This window comes from Fukomys damarensis, unplaced genomic scaffold (assembly GCF_012274545.1).
Source record: "Fukomys damarensis isolate Sample0158 unplaced genomic scaffold, DMR_v1.0_HiC HiC_scaffold_12, whole genome shotgun sequence".
NCBI lineage: Eukaryota > Metazoa > Chordata > Mammalia > Rodentia > Bathyergidae > Fukomys > Fukomys damarensis.
In genome coordinates, this window is record NW_022900924.1 from 59,053,198 (window position 1) to 59,071,917 (window position 18,720).

The 18,720-nt window shown below is 41.5% G+C and overlaps 1 protein-coding gene across 1 annotated transcript in view; it reads right to left on the reverse strand.

The window, feature by feature from the left end:
* Mobp (myelin associated oligodendrocyte basic protein) overlaps positions 1–17,212 on the reverse strand; it is a gene marked incomplete at its 3' end in the record, with an annotated part of 31,127 nt that extends 13,915 nt beyond the window's left edge. The window contains exons 1-2 of the mRNA XM_010624594.2: positions 17,112–17,212; positions 4,563–4,639 (exon numbers count right to left, since the gene is read on the reverse strand). The remainder of the gene's footprint in view (positions 1–4,562; positions 4,640–17,111) is intronic.
* Positions 17,213–18,720: the final 1,508 nt, after the last annotated feature.

The window sequence follows — 18,720 nt, forward strand, 5'->3', positions numbered from 1 at the left end:
AAAAAAAAAAAAAAAAAAAAAAACCAAAAACAAACCCAAAAAACCCTTAGACTTTTGCCAATCTAATAGATGAAGTGCTTTATAATACAAACTAAATAAGATATAAATTTCAGAATGGTTTAAATTTGAAAAGCCCAAAAATATAAATTATCTTAGTAACAGATAAAAGAGAAAAAATGAAATAGAAAAGGGAAGAATCAACAATAAATGCTAAGAAAACACACAATGAAATTCAATAGCCAGTCATACCAAATATTCTTAGCATAGAGAAAGGAATGTCCTCTGTTGGTGAAATCTCAGGAACTCTCCATCCAAATCAGACAACACAGAGGCCGCTTATCACCAGTACTACACAACATTGCACTTGAAATCAGCCACTACCACCCCAAAAAAAGATATCAGATGAAAGAAATGCAAAACTTTCACGAGGAAATTTACAACTTTTTGAATGCTGAAACACCCAATGGAATGGGCACTCCATACCCAAACTATAGCATGCAGATTCCTGACCAAGGGATTCCATTACCATAAGTGTGCTGGATCGCTCCAACTAAATCTGCAGATCTGGTGTGATTCCCATCAATATCAGATTTTCACGTAATTGACGAGACGATTCCACGGGCTCTTATGGAATGTGGGGGCTGAGACTGTCAAGACCGTTTTGAGTGAGAAAATCTTGTCCCACCAAGCTCTACCACTCACCATAAACCACACTGATTAAAACAAGGAGCACAGTGACTGAGAAAAGGACCAGCAGATCAACAGCACAAGATAAAGTCCAGAAGTAAATCGGTACCTGTACAGTGACATGGCTCATAACATAAGGATCATTTTTTAAAATGGGAAATGATGCACGACTTAAAAGACATCATGAAATTAGATCAAAGGTCCGAGTACTAATGATAATGGCAAACATACAGCATGAGACAGAAGTCAGCACCATTCAAAGGGCTATGCACTCAACTCTTTTCACCCTTGTGATCTCACAATAGGCCCATTTCCCAAGTGAGAGACACAGACAAGTCAAATAACTCCCTGAGCATAGAAAGCTAGGGAACAGGGCCCCAGGATCCCAACTGAGAGGAACCCCATTGAATTCTTAACTCTGGTGCCATGCTCCATCTAACACGGCAAAATGAAGAGGAGAAAAGCAAACAATAAAGTCTATTTTATAGAACAAAATAATAATTTTATGCAAAATTTAACCTTACAAATTAAGAGACCTGTGCTGGCACAGAAGAAAATATTTTAACATACAAAAGTACAAGGTTTTAGTAATCAAGATGTTTAAATTAAACTATAAATCAAGAACTAGAAAACAAGAAAATAATAAAAAAAGAGGACTCCTTCATAGCTAGTAGTCCTTCACAGATCTACTTAACTGCAATACTTAGAAAGGGAAACAATATCGAGGAAGTACTGTTCATGCCCACTCAGAAAGGAAAAACTGATGCCAGCAAGGCAGAAATCAGGGGAGCTGGGCCCCAGGGAGGTGCACGCATTCAATAAACACTGAGTGTCATTCAGATCTGGTACCAGGAGCCATCAGAGGCCAGTGAGCTCCAGATTGCGGGAGAAGCCCCGTCACCTCTGCCGGAGGAATGCACACAATTCCTTGTAGAAGACTATTTTGGAGTCATAACGAGGGGCTCAAAGGTACCACTGCGTGTGTGGGCTCACTTTCACATAGCCCTAACCGCAGTCTCCAAAAGCTGCTCAGCCTCAACATTTTTGCTGTGAGAAAAACCATCAATTTTCCCTGCAGAGTAATTCATTATACACTCCTTCCAGCTCCCTAGAGATCTTTAGTAGTTCTTAAAATCTAGGTAATCTTCTCTCAGGCCAGATTAATGCCTTCCTCTGAGAGTAGATTCATACCATAGAGTCAGTGCTTTCTGAGTTAATCAGTCCACAGCAGAAAAAAAAAAAAAAAGAAAGAAAATGTAGGAGGAAAACATTGGTTGTAACTATTCCATGCTGTCCTTGATATCTTTTTCTGTTTGTCCAGGTTTATCTATTTGATTTTGTGGCAATTATTATGCTTGTAAATTAGTACAATGGAAATTGAACAGTAGATCACTGGTGACAAATCAGTGCCAGGTAATGGAAAATTACATGCAAATATTTATTTTGAATCTAGGTGCTTTTCTAGAGCAACAAGATGCTGAAACTCAATACTGACTTGGGGACCTACTGAGACTATGAAAAAAGAACAGAATAATAGAGTTCTAAGTATTGTGGAAACAATCACCCTTTGGGGACGCAAAACAAAGCCATATTAAGTGCCCATCTTGCATTGCTTAGTTTTAGGCAACAAAGACAAACCAAGGTGGCCCGAGGACCATGCTGCCCGCAGGGAGCCATAGGAAGAGCTGAGGAAGAACCCTTTCTAGTGAAAAGATCTGCCTGACTCTAGCTATTCCAGGAAAGAGCAGATATGACCCAAAACTGGCATTGTGAGCACACAGACAATATATTTAGTAAATATTTTTGGAGTAAAAGCCTCTGTTATTATAGTGGAACCAGATAAGCATATGAGCAGCATGTAATCTAAATTTTAGCAACATGACATCCTTTATTTTCTTATATCTAAAACTATATAATACCTAGTTTGGTTTATGAATGCATGGATTTATGTCAACCCCATAGTTTTCTACAGGCTGGGGAGCAAAGGCTCAGCTGAGGTGTTTGAAAGCAAGATGTCACGTGGACAGTTCCGAGAAGCCTGGCTGGAGTGTAAGTGGGGGGCAGGAGGACACAAAGTGTGAAGGGCCATGGCTGAGCCTTGAGGCACTCTGGGTCTGCCCCTCAGGTAGAAGAGGAGCTAACGGAAAAGATAAACAAAAGTGTCAGAGCTGTGGGCGGGAAACTAGGAGCATGTGTATCATGGGCGCCAAAGCACAAAAGTGTTTCAAACAGGAAGTGGTCAGCTTTATTGATGATCCTGAGAGGTGGTGTGATTTTAGCACTCTCAGAGTACATTTGATTATGTGGCATGAAAATAATCCATAACTTTAGCAAAGATCGTTCCCACAGAGTGGTTGAAACAGAAGCTAGTTCTGAGGGGTTGTGGAAGGAATAGCAGCCAGAAAGTTAGGAAGGAAACTAGAAGCAACTCAGGCCAGAAGTATAAGAGTTGAGGGAGGAGAGGGTGGTGCTGGGAAAGTGTGTAGCTGGAGTAGGATGACTGCTTGGTTTGGCATAATAAAACATGTGAGGGCACGTACAAGTGAAGAAACTGAAATAAAATCAGAAAGGTAGGAAATGATATTCTTGTGAAAAACCTGAGAGGAGAGAATGTAAAGGACATGTGTAATGGTTGGCCTCTGTTAAAAGAAGGAAACAGTTAGTTGGCTGAATGAAGTTTCTGTCTACCAGTCTCCATCTTTCTAGTGAAACTGAAAACAAGAGTATTAGCTGAGAACAGAGAGGTAGAGACTTGAGAATAGAATGAACTTAAAAAGAGATTTTCTAGAAATGTGGAGACCAAGTTACTGAGCAGTTTGGGGCCCTAGGAGAGCTCACTGGCCATTATAGTGGTCACACATGCCTCTGTGTTCCAGAGTTGAGATTTGCTGTGAATTTGCAAGAGAGTAATTGAAATGATGGATCTTAGATTCTATCAGTAATACAAAGAAAATAGAAGATATAAAAGAATCACCGATGGATGGATAGGTGCTTGGATTCGTGAACCATGAGAGGTGGAAGGACAAGCCAGCTAACAGCACCTGCTGAAGAAGGGTTGTAGTGGGATAACTAACAGCAGTTGGAAGAAAGGGCAGTGGAGTGAGACGCTAGATGCCTGATGCAGTACTGACCGATGCGGGACTTCACAAGGACCACAGGATGACAACAGATGGATGAGACAGAGTGGGTGATTCCCTGGAGGGCCTAATAGCCAATGCAAATAACTATTAAAGTTTATCTAACTGGTGGATGGAGTTGGACTGGAAAGAGAGCTGGCAATCCTGTAACCAAGCCATTAGTGACGCAGGAGCAGTGACTGAGAAAGCAGGTACAGGCTGCCACAGGGATGTAATGAATGCTTCAGAAAGTGAAGGAGCAGCACCCCAAAGGTGCAGTGGGGAGGACCCTGACCCATGCTCACACCTGGAGCTACTTGGGTATAAATGGCCCACTGGAGAGACAAGCAAAGAAGCTTTGCACTTGGAAGAGGGGTGAGATCCCACTGAGGCTGGATGGGAGGAGCCTCCTAATAGAATCTGAGTGCACAGGGAGAAGTTTTCTTTCGTGGAGCAGCTGCTCCACTGTGCATGGTGCACGGGTTTGACAAACACAGACAGATACTGGCTGGGATCGCAGTCTCTCTGACAGAAGTTTGGTTTCGAGTTTTTTTGTTGTTATTGTTTCATATTTCTGCTCCCAAGATCAAGAATGCATGCAACACCGGACCATACTTAAAAAGTGTTTAATGCTTATTGACCATTGGATTGCTCAGTCTTCTGCTGCCTCTACATTCTAGTGTGGCATTCTGAATACTAGCGTTCATTATGCAACAAATTCGAGGAAGACCCAAAAGGGTACAAGAGATTGATTTGTACCTGTGTTTTTATCCGTACACATCTGATGATTAGATCTCAGTCATGAGCTTGTCTTGGTATCATTTGCTTCTTTTTTCCTAAAAATGAAGCAGTAGATGTGTTCTGGTTAATTAGTGCTTTGAATGCTGTCTTCAGGGGGCACAGTCACAAAGTCTCATGTATACTTCTTAAAGTCACCTAAATATTATAGAAGAAAACAATGTCACATGGCCCATTAATTTACTGTCATTAAATAAACTGTCTTTCATCCTTTTTTTCCATTTCTCCTGGTAAATTTGAGCTCCACAAGCCTGAATTTTGCTTATAATGCTAGTGAATGAAATTCCATCCTGACTCTGAAAATTCAAATAGTCACAATCACATGAATCATCCCAAGAAAGGAGTTAAAAGAACTCCCTCTTCCCTTAAAATTCTGATAAGAGAAATACAAGTTTTAAGGATAGTAGTCTTGTTTTCCTATGCAATATAGAGATTTATGTGATTATTTATAACTGTTTCTCCCACTCTTTCTTGATAATATCAGATCTTGGAAATTTCATCCCAAAAAAGGGGTCTTATAAGATTATGAAAATTCTGAACACAAAAATAACCCCCAAAAGAAATCTGTAATTCTGATTGGTTGTCTTAGTAGATAATTTGTTATTCTAGCAATATGAAGTAATTGGCAACTCTGTGTAACTATTATAAATCTTTGAAGAGCTGGGCAGGGTGGTGCACACCTGTACCCAGCAGTCTGGAGGCTGAGGCAGGAGGAGCATTGTGAGTTTGAGGACAGTCTGGGGCACATAGTGAGTTCAAGGCCAGCCTGGACTACATAGTGAGATCTTGTGGCCAAAAAAGGAAAAAAAAAATCTTTGAAGAGTTCTGAAATTAAGGTTTACTAACAGGTTCCTCTTTTTTCATCTGCTTAAAGAATGACTGAAATTCTGATTCTGTGAGCTTTCTTATTGAACAAAATTCAGTATTGCTTACTATAGTTATTGAATTCATGCTCCCACTGAAAACAACAAAACTGGACAAACTACACAACAGAATTATTTTCTCTTTTTTGTTTATTTGTTTGTTTGTTTTTTGGTGCTGGGAATTGAACTCAGGACCTTGCTCTTACAAGGCAGGCATGGTGCCACTGAGCTAAATCCCCAGCCCTATTTTCTCAGCAGGAAAATAAATGAAATCGGAGGTCATCATTTTTTAAAAAATAAGCCAGTCTCAGAAAGTAAAATGTCAGACTTTTCTCTCATCTAGGGAACCTGGGGAGAAAAGAAAAAGGCAGATGACTGGAAAGTAGAAGGAAGATAGAGAAGAGCAAGGGGCTGGGAGAGGGAGCAGAGAGAGAGAAATAAAGGATGGATCAGAGGTGTCACATACATATACAGGATGCCAAACACAAAGCCCTTTACTCTGTAGAATTAATATGCAATAGTGAAGTTTTAAAAAATGATTTTCAAGCACTGAATGTGGAACATTGCATAGCTATAAACCTCGAGAGGAAGAAAGCAAAGGAGGTAAACCCCACATTTGTTCAGTTTCTCTCTCTAAAGATATTTTAAAAACTCTCTCCAGTGAGAAAGCCAAAGGAGAGAGGGCATCGGATATAAGAGTTAGGAGATACTGGCTGGGTGTTGCAATTCCAGCCCTTGAGGGGCTGAAGCAGGAGGATTGCCATGAGTTTGAGGCCAGACTGGGCTACATATTGAGTTAAACGCCAGCCTGAACTGCATAGCAAGATTTTGTCTCCAAAAAAAAAAAAAAAAAGAATTAGGAAAAACTATGTTCAGAATGGTGGGACCTGCCTTTAATTCCAGCACTTTTAATTTCAGCAAGAGGGTTGCAAGTTTAAGCCCCGCATGAGAAATTGAGTGACTTTGTGAGACCCTGCATCAAAATAAAAAATTAAAGTAGAGCTGTGTATATAACTGAGTGTGAAGGCCCTGGACTCAATCCCCAGTACCACCCACTCTCCGCACACACAAAAGCATTAGGTACTAATACTGAAGAGATCCAGAGGAGAGCAGAGGAGAGAGTAACAGAAACTGGGAATAATATACACACTTTCTTTTAGCCAAATCCCAAGTTGTGCAACTAACTGCAGGTTCATATTGTGGGAAGTCAAAGAATAAAAATCTCTGAAGAGGCTGAAAATTGAGAGTTATATGGGATAACATATTATTAGAAAATATTGTAAGACCTTGGTGAATGTCCCAACCTTTTAATTGAGACCCCAGAAAACCTCACCCTTGGGTAAAAACCACTGCTAGAAATGACAAGCCAGTCATCACAGGGCTAACACCAACCATGAAGGTTCCTATTGCCTCCAGTAATCTAACAGAACTCAGAACCTCTACAATCTATTATCTACATTAAAAAAAAAACCAAAAACAAAACACCAGACACTTAAAGAGACAAAAGTATATTAAAAAAACCAAGATTTTAAAAATGGTCAGTGGAAGAAGATCCAGAGATTATCATTACTGACCTGCTAAAAAAACTAAATATCCACATAAGGGGTGTGAAGATGAGGAATTTTAACAAAGAATAATAATAATATAAAAAAAAAACAGCAGCTAGACATGGTGGTGCATATAGTCCCAGTACTTGGGAGGCTGAAGCAGGAGGATTGCCTCCTGAACTACACAGCAAGGCCCTGTCTCATAGAAAATTTTTAATAAAAAAAATCAATCAAGGTGTAGGGAATGGGCAGAAACCTAAGATGGAAAGTAGATGGTGATACATGACGGTGATTAGTGAGCAAAATGAAATTATCCATATAACCACATTGAAAGTGTAGATAATCCTGCAATAGTGGATTGAGCAAAAAAAAAAAAAAGTAATGTATTATAGATAAGGAAAATCTCTCAAGGTTCTTACTATCAAAGAATAAAGTTATGAATAAGAACAAGAGGAAGGTTAGGATGAATCTTGTGTTGGACTGGAGTCAGAAAATTTAAGACTTAATATAGGTGTGTCAGGCCGGGTGTGGTGGCACACTCCTGTAATCCCAGCACTCGGGAGGCTGAGGCAGGAGGATCACTGTGAGTTCAAAACCAGCCTGGGCTACATAGTGAGTTCCAGGTCAGTGTCAACTACATAGTGAGACCCTGCCTCAAAAAAAAAAAAGTGTGTGTGTGAGTGTGAGTGTGTGATATGTAGGTTAGTATACACCCATTTATTTTCTAGTTCTGGCCATGAGAGAACTTAGAAGAAGAGACATCCCAGTAGCAATGAATATACCTAATATTCACATTTTGGTTTCCAAATACCATATGCATACTAAGTTGGACCAGTAAGCTCTCTAATAAAAGGATTCATAGCTCATTAAAAAAATGGTTAGTTTAAGCTGAGACAGAGAAAACCCAAGCTGATCAAAGAGTACACTCTAATGTTAGAAAGTCTTCAGTGAGGTTTCGAACACAAGAGTGAATCCAGCAGAGTTCCCCATGACCAAAACCATTGGAGCAATGACGCAATACTGGAACTCCCTGGATTAGGCACATTCCACTTGGAAACTTTCACAGGTGCAAACTGATCTCACACTAGGAACATTGGTAAATGCGAACAAATCCCAGATGTAGCTCACACGTCCGCTGGCCACTGTCAGGGTCGCACTGCTTCCTACACAGTGGAACAGGGCCAGTAGGACAATGCTCAAACAAGACAGAAAGCAGTGGTGAAGTGAGCACAAAGCAATATACATTGTATATTTGCATCAAAAGTGTGTAAGACTCACTTTGTCCAACTTATGAATGAATTCAGTTTACGAACATTCTCCTGGAACAGAACTCACTTGTAAATCTCACACCTATTATATTGGATTATAAACTAGAGAATAAACTCAGAGCTGGACCTGAAGTCACAGATCTGTAACCTCAGTACTCTGGGAGGCTGAAGCAAGATGCTCACAAGTTGGAGCCCAGTCTGGGCAACTTCATGACTCAGCAAGACCCCCCCTCTTCAAAACAATAAATGAGTAAGTAAACAAATGAATGAACAAACAAAGGCTAACAATGTAGCTTGGTGTGCAGGCCCTAGGTTCATTTCCCAGTACCATAGAAAAAAGAAAAGCTGGGCATGGTGGCGCATGCCTGCAATCCCAGCACTCGGGAGGCTGAGGCAGGAGGATCACTGTATGTTCGAGACCAGCCTGGGCTACATGGTGAGTTCCAGATCTGTCTCAACTACATAGTGAGACCCTGCCTCAAAACCCCCCCACAAAAAAGAAAGAAACATAAATATCACTGGTTTGGTACTGATGTAAATAATAACTGAATAGAGAGACAGAGAAATGTTCTTCCAACTATGTATATGCAATAAGAAAAATACAAAATCACTATTATAACACAGTAATTATTCCTGCAAGCAACGTTCTCTACCGAATGCTAAAACGCATAGGTGAAAGTTTAAGGAAAAACAGTATTTGTAGTCTTCAAATATCTCTTTCCCCAAAGAAATATTTGTTAGCTAAAGTAATTTTGTAGTGCAGAAATCTGAAGAATACGCTTTCACCCAGTGACCCAGGTTAACCTCCCCAGAGATAAGACACTTCACCCTGGGACAGAACGCCACCTCGATGATCTGATACAACACCAGGAAAGTTCAAGAGCAAAGGCGCTTCACAAGTAACTTACCAGGCTTCTTAAAGTCTCAAGATCATAAAAGAAAAGTCTGAAGAACTGTCACAGATAAGAGAAATTAAGGAGACCTGACACTTAAATGTAATGTGGGATTTTAGATTAGATCCTGACACAGAAAAGGAACTACAGGGACAAAACTTATGAAATACTAATAAAGTATGTAGTTAATTAATAATGCAGTAACAGTGCTAATTTACTAATTGTATTACAAAGTTACATCAATTTTTGTTTTGTTCTTTGAGACAGGGTCTCAGTCTGCAGTTTGGGCTGGGCATGAACTCATTATATATACCAGATTGGCCTTGAACTCAAGGCAATCCTCCTGCTTCAGCCTCCCAAGTGCTGAAACTAGGAGTGTGACCACCATACCTGGCTAGTTACATAAAATATTAACATCAAAAGATGTTGGGTAAAGAATATTCAACACATATTTTCAATGAGCGAATATCACCCCATGGCAATAAAAAGTGGGGAGTGGAGAAGACAAAAAAATTCTTTTTTATGGTACAATGCATAAACAATACTCAGTAAATCTGTAGAATTAAAACTTCATGGAGAGGGAGAAGCAATTGGGCAAACATGGCTTCTAAGGAAACGATATATGCAATTTGGGTGATAGATATGACATGAGTCTATTTCACTTAAGCTGGTATCATATGCTTTCATTACACATAACATACGTAAGCTGTGAAGTTTCAGGTTTGGAGGACTCTGAAAAGCAGCAAAGTAAGGATAAGGGCATCGATGGGGGACAGAGTGCTCGGCTCAGCCTGGCTGTATTCGACAGAACCAGGGCAGCGTGGCTCTACCCTCCTCGGCATTTGCTGGTGACACGCCCTTCTCCTTTTCTTGTGTAATGCCTACTTGAGGATAGATTTCAGGTCAGACATGTCTCTTTCAGAGGAAACTTTCCTAGCCACTCAGTTTAGATTAACCTTCAAACATCCTTATTACACAGTCTTATAGCTTCCTGTCTTTTCTCCTTTGCTTTTATTTTTGTTGGTCATGCTGCATGATTCTTTTTCACCACAACTAAACTGTGTGCTTTGTCCAACATTTTATCTCCAAGTGATAACCCAGTGCTGACACTGTCAGTCAATATTTGACTGACAGTCAATATTTTTTGAATGAATCAATGAATGAATCAATCAATGAACAAAATGTGACACAAACTTTATAAGAATCTAGAATAGACATCTAAATGTAACTCAGGAATCTTTGACTTACTCTAATTAGCATCATGTTAGCACTGAGACAATTATGTGTTGGCAACCGATTAACATCAGTTAAAAGTATTGGTGAGCACCAGGCTTATTCCATGTGAAGCTGTTTGGAAACTGCAATGTTACAGAAAAGCTCCATATAGTTTTGCATAATATAGAAACATAAAGAAAACATACAGCTCTTCTGTATCCTCTACTACTTCAGACGGCGTTGTGTTTCTGAAGTCCCTGATTTATCAAACCAAGGTCTGTTCCTTAGCAGCTTTCATTCACTTAAGGATTCAGTGGCTTTATTAGAAACCAGGTTATCTTGGAGAAATGGGGACCATCCCAGAAGGTGATGTCCTATCGCAGCCTTGTCTTCCAGGAGGCTGAAGCCTGAGGAGATCTGCAGCATGTGTCAGTTCTGGTATCCAGCCTCTGCATTTCCTAGTCTCAGAAAACAGACTGGGTGTACTGTGGCCATCACTTCCTTTCCCTGTAATTAATGTTTGCTGTTGACGTTGTCAAGGTACAGTTTTGTTTCAAGTGTGGGACACAGATGTATTTGCTTCCTCTCAGTGGATAGGTGAATTAGCTTAGCCCCTTGTCCATAAAAAAAAAAAAAAATCAGCAGGAGCACCTGTGCCCGTGAACCATATAGATTTTCTTCCACTCATGATTTACTTGCCTACTTTTTCACTTTTTGCCTTTGGATTAGCACGAGTCTTGCTCTGCTCGCTTAAGGAGAGGAAGACAAACCATCACTTCTCTGTCCCCTCTCTCTCTCTCTTTCTCCCCTGCCCTTCCCTTTCCTCTGAGACCAATACATCTTCAGACTTGGGATGAAGTACATGCAGATTTGAAGCAGAGGGAAAGAAGGAGGGAGACCCATTAAGACTCCGTGCCACAGGCTTCAGCCTCAGCGCCCATGACGTAAGAACTCCGCATTTCTTGGCTGCTGACTGTAGAAGGATGTAAAAGGTGTGATTCTAACGCTACCATCCCGCTCCAAGTATGTGACACGATAAAGCCTCTTTCTCCCTTAAAAATGTTAGCCTTCCACTTTAGGCCTCTAATACCTTGCTTTTAAACTACAATAAAACAAAATTCTATGCTAAAGTTACTGACCTGCTTATTATTGAGAACATTTTGCAAGAAACTATTGTAAAGACTACTTTTGGTATGTCTCTGAGGGCAAGTCTTGCTACTGTCTCATGGAAGAAACTTGTTGAATTTAAAATTTTTAAGCACAGGTCTCCTGCCTTGGTTAACTGGTGAACTACCTCCCACATGAATCCCCACTTTCTGTGCAAACTCCATTGAGCTTTAGACCATACAGTGAAGTTAAATTGTAAAACATAATCCCTAAACTGTCTTCACGCAGACTCTTAGTGACATTTTAAAAAGTACTTTTCTAATCTCAGAATATTAAGAAAAGGTTCACACACAAATATTCAGAAACAGTCTTCATCAGCTTGTGGAATGGGGGGAATCCTGTGACTATCACACACAAAACTGCAGTGAGCGTAGGCTCAGGATTGGGTCTTAGAAAAACTGCGCAGGAATCTGTTCCTTTAACAGATGTCTGTACAACGCCTGGTGTGTGCCAGATAGTCTTGGCCCCTGGCAATAAAACAGTGAGCACACACATCACTGCCTTCAGAGGGATCATAGTTGAGGGGAAACCCCTTTTACACACACACACACACACACACACACACAGTGGGTAACATCTGAGAGTAGACTCATGGCACTAAATAACTGGGGGTTGGGACTCCTACTTCAATCCTGACCGGAGTCCAGGGTGGCAACTCAGGAAGGGGTTAGCTCAACTGAGACCTGGATCATGGGCTGGGGCAACACAGAGAAGGGTGTTCTGGGAATGGGAAATCGCTGCTATCAAGGCCTGTGTGGAGAGAGTCACCCACTGGAGTGGATCCTAAGCAGGGTGGTTGTACTTGAGACGCCATTGTGGCTGTGGGGTGTGGAGCAAGTGAGGGAACACTGGAATGATGAAATGAGAGCCGGAGATGCAGTGGAATTTTTGAAATTTTTCATTGTCTTATGATGGAGTTTTAACTTGAAATTATTCTAACATTCATCCATTTTGTCTAAAGATTTAAATGTGGAACTGATGAATATTCACCGTTTTTGAAAACTAGCATTTAAACCCAAACACCATCTATAGGTATGTAGTTTTGGCATTCTGTGATCCCAAGAGGTAAATAAACATGTCAAAAGTCTAACTGAAAAGCTACAGAGGTGGTTCTGGAACTTAACTCCTAGGTTAGGAATTCTGTCGTTTCTGTGGTGCTCCTTGAAATACAAAATCTCAGTGTCTGTGTACTGCGAATGATGTCAGAATAGTGTAACAAGTCTTGCAAAGAATTTTAGTCACTTTCTGTCATGTCATCACCATAATCCCAGGGAAGAGACAAAGGCCAGTACCATCATGTAGAGGAGGCCCTGGTATCTGAAAGGTCCCTGTGTAAGAGAAAGATAAATTTTAGATAAATTCTATCCTCTAGTGGTAGAAAAAGTATAAAAGGAGAGAGAGGGGGAAAGACCAGACCTATGTCTGACTGTATCTTCTGGGTCAGAATCACAGGAGTAAGAGGTGACCAAAATACTTAGTAAGGTAAGGTAAAGGCCAACCCAAGGTCACCAGATCCACTGCCTCCCATATGCAGAAATGAATAAATTACAGAGGGGCAGCCTTGAGCTGGGACATACGGGCACTCATCTGTGCAGCCCACACTCCATGGAGTGACAGTACTCTTGGGCAGGCGTCTGGACACAGTCCCTGGGGTAGAGTTCCATGTAACTGGCACAAGCCCATATCACTAGCCTTAAATAGAAAATGAGTTCACAATTTCTTTAATATTCACATTAGTGTTAACTTTAAGCCCCCTGGAGTAGGCAGAATACACCCCCCAATAAATGTCCAAAGCCTCATCCCTGAAACCTGTGAATATGTCACATCATATAGCAAAAGAAACTTTGCAGGTACCATTTATGCTAAGAACCTTAAGATGGGGAAATTCTCCTGGATTGCTTGGATGGACCCAATAGTTGGTCCCACAAGACCTTAACAGCCACCACTTTCTCTAGTAGTCAGAGAAATACAGCAGCAGAAGAGACTAATAGTGCTCTAAGTCTGAGGAGAGCCCCGCCCACCAGTGCCAGCTGGAAGATAAAGGCCCAACAACCTCCAGGAATGAGGTCAGCCAAACACTTGAGTGGGCTTGGCTGTCAGAGCTCCAGATAGGAGCGCACCAGCTGCACCTCCCGGTGGACCTCGCCCTGCAGAGCAGCATGCCAAGCCTGCTGGACTTCTGACCTTCAGAACTGAGAGGTAATAATAGAAACAGTTTCAAGACAGTCCATCTATGGTAATTTTCTACACAGCAATAGGAAACAAATACACCCACTACTGTGGATCTCTGAAGATCCATTCTTCAATGTTCCAACTTTTGGATTCATAAAAATACATATGATTCCCATAGATCTGTCTGTACCAGATGCCCTGGCTATTAAACACTACTGTTCCAGAGTCTAAATACTCCTCTCTGTTCATTACACCGAACCCTCTCCAAATGCAAAGACTGTGTGTAGATTGGCTACATCTTCTATGTTCTGGATTTTGGGTGCTGTGGCATCTGGGGGCTCAGGGGTCTGGAAGAGACTGCTTCTCTGGGCTGGTCAGAAGACAGCAAGCAACTAACTCTCAAGTGAGTTCATCTTTCATATGCAAACCCAACTCTTCCACCACCTGCTTTATGGATCTCTCGTAAGCTGAACCAGTATTCCTCTGTCCTTCCTTATCACCCAGGGCCACACACCAGTTAGCCTGGGATAGCACCTCCACCCCAGAGCCCCATGAAATCACTCAAACTGCCACCTCACTCCGCCTCTGTCATTCTTCCCCACCAAAAACACCAGCTGTGCTTTCCCAAAGGCTCTGGACTCCCAGCCAAGGAACCTGGGATTCTCCCATATGGCCTGTAGCCCTTCCCATGTTCCCACTCCTCCTGCGAATTGTGAGTAACAATTTTCAGTGACACTGGTCTCTTTATCTGTTGGCCCCACTATATCTGAATCATAACAAGACCCCAGGTACTTCTTAGACAGGCTGGTTCTTAGTCCCCCAGAGCCCAGCTGACACACATTTCTACCTAACCTTTTAAGAGTGACAAAAGCCACAGTGGTTTCTATTATAGCCAAGGGAAGTTACTCTTGGGGCCCACATGAAAGCACCTGATCCCAGTGCGCCAGTGCAACAGACTTCTGGGTTGCCAGGTGCACATCAACCCTTGTCCATAGGACTCTCCTACCCTTCCATGCCTCCATGTCCTGGCTCCTGTTCTTTTGACTGAGCAAAAGAAAGGAATGTTCTTGTCTTTATTTTCTACCCTACCCTAGAATGGTTTGTCATGGGGATACATAATCCTTGAAGTCTAAAATACTTTATCAAACTTCAGGATAATGTCCATGGCAAGATAAGGTAGGATCATTAGCTAATGCTACATTTTCCTAGAAGCTGAGTTCCTTGGCCTTAAATAGCACCATATACAGAGACCTGGGCTTTCAATTTAATTCTAATTTTAGGAAAGAAAACATTTATCTGTCTCATAGGGGGAATGGGATTGCTAAAGTCACAATATGTTCACTCAATACAAAGATCATATAGCATGGTAATCAACTATTCCATGATGTGATTTTTTTATGACTTTGAGGTTTTTCTCTGAGGAAAAAAATATGAATGCTTTATACCTACGTATCTAAAGAGTCTGTCTTAGTAACTTTCACAAAATTCAGTGAAGACTCCATGCCGCATTCAAATCAGAGCACAAAATTATTTTTAAAATATTGTTTCATCTTCAGCCATCTTTTTATAAAGTTGGGGTTTTTTTTTTCTGTTTTGTTATGTTTTGGTTTTGGTACCAGGTATCAAATTCAGGGCCTTGTGCTTGTGAGGTGGGTGAGGTGCCACTGAACTAAATCCCCAGCAGCTATCTTTTATATTAGTAAACAATAATGCATATCGTCCACAAAAATCAGTGGGTACAGATCTTGGTCTGAGTTATGCCATTCGTTGGCTTGGCTGTGTGTAATCATGTCCTAATCTCTGGGTCTCAGTTTTCTTGTCTGTGGAATGTGGATAATACTTCTTTCCTCACAGATTTTTTTGAGAATATTTGTTCTAGGATTCCAGGTACACTGTAGGGAATCTCAGAACTGTGCTTCCAGACCACACAGAGCGAGAGTTCTATGTTGGAATGTGGGTGCAGGGCCATGGAGGGCACCCTGGAACAGTAGCATGTGGCACCCTTCGGCGTGGCCCCTCCCTCAGCACACGCTGTCAGCGTGCTGCTAACCCACGCTGGCCAGCCACAGTGGCTGCTAGGGCTTCTCATCCCTGATACAGATAGCTGTATGTGAAAAGGAATGATAAATCTAAGCCTATCAAAGTCGTGATGAGGTCACTGTGGCCTTTCAGAACCAGAAGGCAGCTTGACACACTTTGGGTGAGTGCTTGGAGCGGTCCATAAAATTTCTGGATTTAAAATTTTTCATGATTTCATGTACAAAGTTCTTAGGTACTCATTTAAAATCCTTGTATTAAATAAATTAGATATCGGGGACACTTAACAACAGAGCCAGCCTATAGTCCTCTGCACTGTCCTGGCCATGACAGAGCCTCAGGTAAGGTCACAGACTGAGGGACTCCGAAGAGACAGCTCAAGTTAGCCCACAACCCCAGCCTGGCTCCTGACTAACTGATGAGCTCCAGGTACCTTTAGACCACATAATCGCATTTTTCTCAAGGTTAATTTTCTGATTTTGATGATGTGTGCAATTTAATCTCAAGTGGCTCAGAAAAAATATAATATGCATGTATATGTAGATTAGAATGATAATGATAAAGCTAATGTGGCAAAATGTTGACATTCGGTTAAGCTGGCATATCTAGAATTCTTTGTTCTGTTTGCAACTCTGGTATAAATCTGAAGTAAGTTTTGAAATTCATTCACCAAAAACTCCCTTGCTGTTCTACATAATAACAAAACAACATATTGCACATCTGGCTACTGTCTGTTTTCTTCCTGCCTGTTTTATTCACTGACATCAAAAATCCTTTCTCTGCTTTCTTGCTGGCATTCTACCCATGTTCATTACTTTATTGCCCTGGGAATCCTCTTTTCTTTCCTTTTTCTGTCAACCACAGAACTGAAAATTCCCTGTGAGAGATTCTCAGCAGGACAAGGCATGCACATGTTTCTCCATTCAAGGTCACTGGTCTTTGCTGCACCCCCACAAACATACCACACGGATAAATCCAGTCACGGACAGAGGGAAGCAGTCCTTCCCTGGTAAGAAGAAGAATTCATTCTCAAGTCATGAAAGACATAAAAGAAGAAAGAGGGGAAACAGAAGCCAGTAGCACCGTTGACCTCACTGCAGCAACAGGGACCTGGGGAAGTCCAAGTTGGGGTTCAGAGTGCTCTGCGAGCCCAGAGTGAACAGTGTTGTTCAAAGAGGGCCTCTGTCCACCCTGGAGTAGACCTGCTGTCCTTCCTGGGCTTTGCTCCTTCCATTCTCTGATGGCCCAACCCTGCTAGTATATAAGGAAACGGCCCAGACAGCAGGGTGCTGTTCCCACTTGAAGATGAAGAACACATAAAGTAAGCGGAAACCACAAGTCTGCCTACCTTCAGTCGCAGTTGTCCTGTGTCACAGATTCCTCAACTATCCCAGAGCCCTGAGGGGCTGAAGCCACCTCAGCACATGCAATATATAGGGAGAGGCTGTGTATCTGGGTTTTCATTCCACAAGGTGTTTTTGATGGTCCTCAGCCAAATCCACTTTAAAACAAAAAGCCACACAAAGACTACAAAAAGGCCACACAAAGTTTAACAAAAGGCTAAAGAAAGACCAAACAAAAGCCAAAGAAAGTTTAAACAAAGAGTGAAACAAAAACAAAACAAAGGCCAAACAAAGACATAAACAAAGGCCAAAACAAAGAGCAAAAGAAAATCTAAACAAAAGCTAAGCTAAGCTACAGACATCACACATGCCCTCAAACACATACACCATACCCCACACCATGTCCCCACACAATCCTGCAGCCTCCCGTGTTTTCAGAGCCCCATGTGAAACTGCACATGGTGCCAAAGCCTGTTCCAGACCACCTCTACTCCACATCAACCCACAAGCCACGTCCACCCAGCCCTTTTGCCCTTCTACCACCAAGCCATACCCATGGTCACCATCCCGCCCAGCACACCAGGCCTCACCCCCACACACACATCCTCAGCTGCACCCTACAGCATGAACAGAGTCACACAAACAAGTCCTCTCTTTGGACTTTGGTTTGCATACTCCATGCAGGTTGAATACCCATCCACACACACACCCCAAGACTAACGTGCACATACAGGAGAGAAACCTAATCTGTCTAGTTACAACTAATATTGAATTTGGAAGATTTATGACCATTACACCCGAATTTATGAAAACTTTTATGAACCTTCTCTTACGGTGGGTGATTTCTATAAATAATGTGGTCCCCAAACCAACACACCTTGTTTTATAGCAAGGGGTGATTTGCACACCAAGACACACAGGAGAGTAAGACAGAGACAGGAAGAAGCCGGCCACTGATTCACCAAGGAGGCCTCAGAAGGAGCTGGCCTGTGACACAGCCTCAGATTTCCCCCTTGGAGAAATATGGGAGGATGCATTTCTGCTGCTTTACACCCTGCTTTTGACGCTTTGTCACCGTAGGCCCAACAAACCAAGGCACTGTAGGGCCAACCAAAGACTAGTTCATTCATTTCTATATTTATCAAAATAACAAGTTAGAATAGTGTTAAAAGACCTACGCTGGAAACAATAGTCCCCTCAATCATCCTACTCACCAGAGGCAACCACCTTTAAGTTCTTTAGCTGTTTTTTCTCTACTTTCATACTATAAACACAAACAGCTACTTAAAATTTACACACTGCAGGCTTTTGGCTTTCTTTTGAGGGTTTAGTTACATTCTACTCCCTTTTCCCTTTCCCTTACTCATGGAATGTAGTTATGTCAGTGCTTATATTATTACAAATACATAAATATTAGTTCCTATAGAGCCTCATAATGAACTATGATATTCTCCTTTGTACAATTTTCATTTCCCTGGACTTCATAATTGTCCCATTTTTGCTTTTCATTTTAATTTACTTAAGTTTTAAAATTTACTTATAACTCATTTTTTCCAAATGCTCCAGCAAATCTGTCAAATATCATTTGATTATTTCTAAACATTCTAATACATT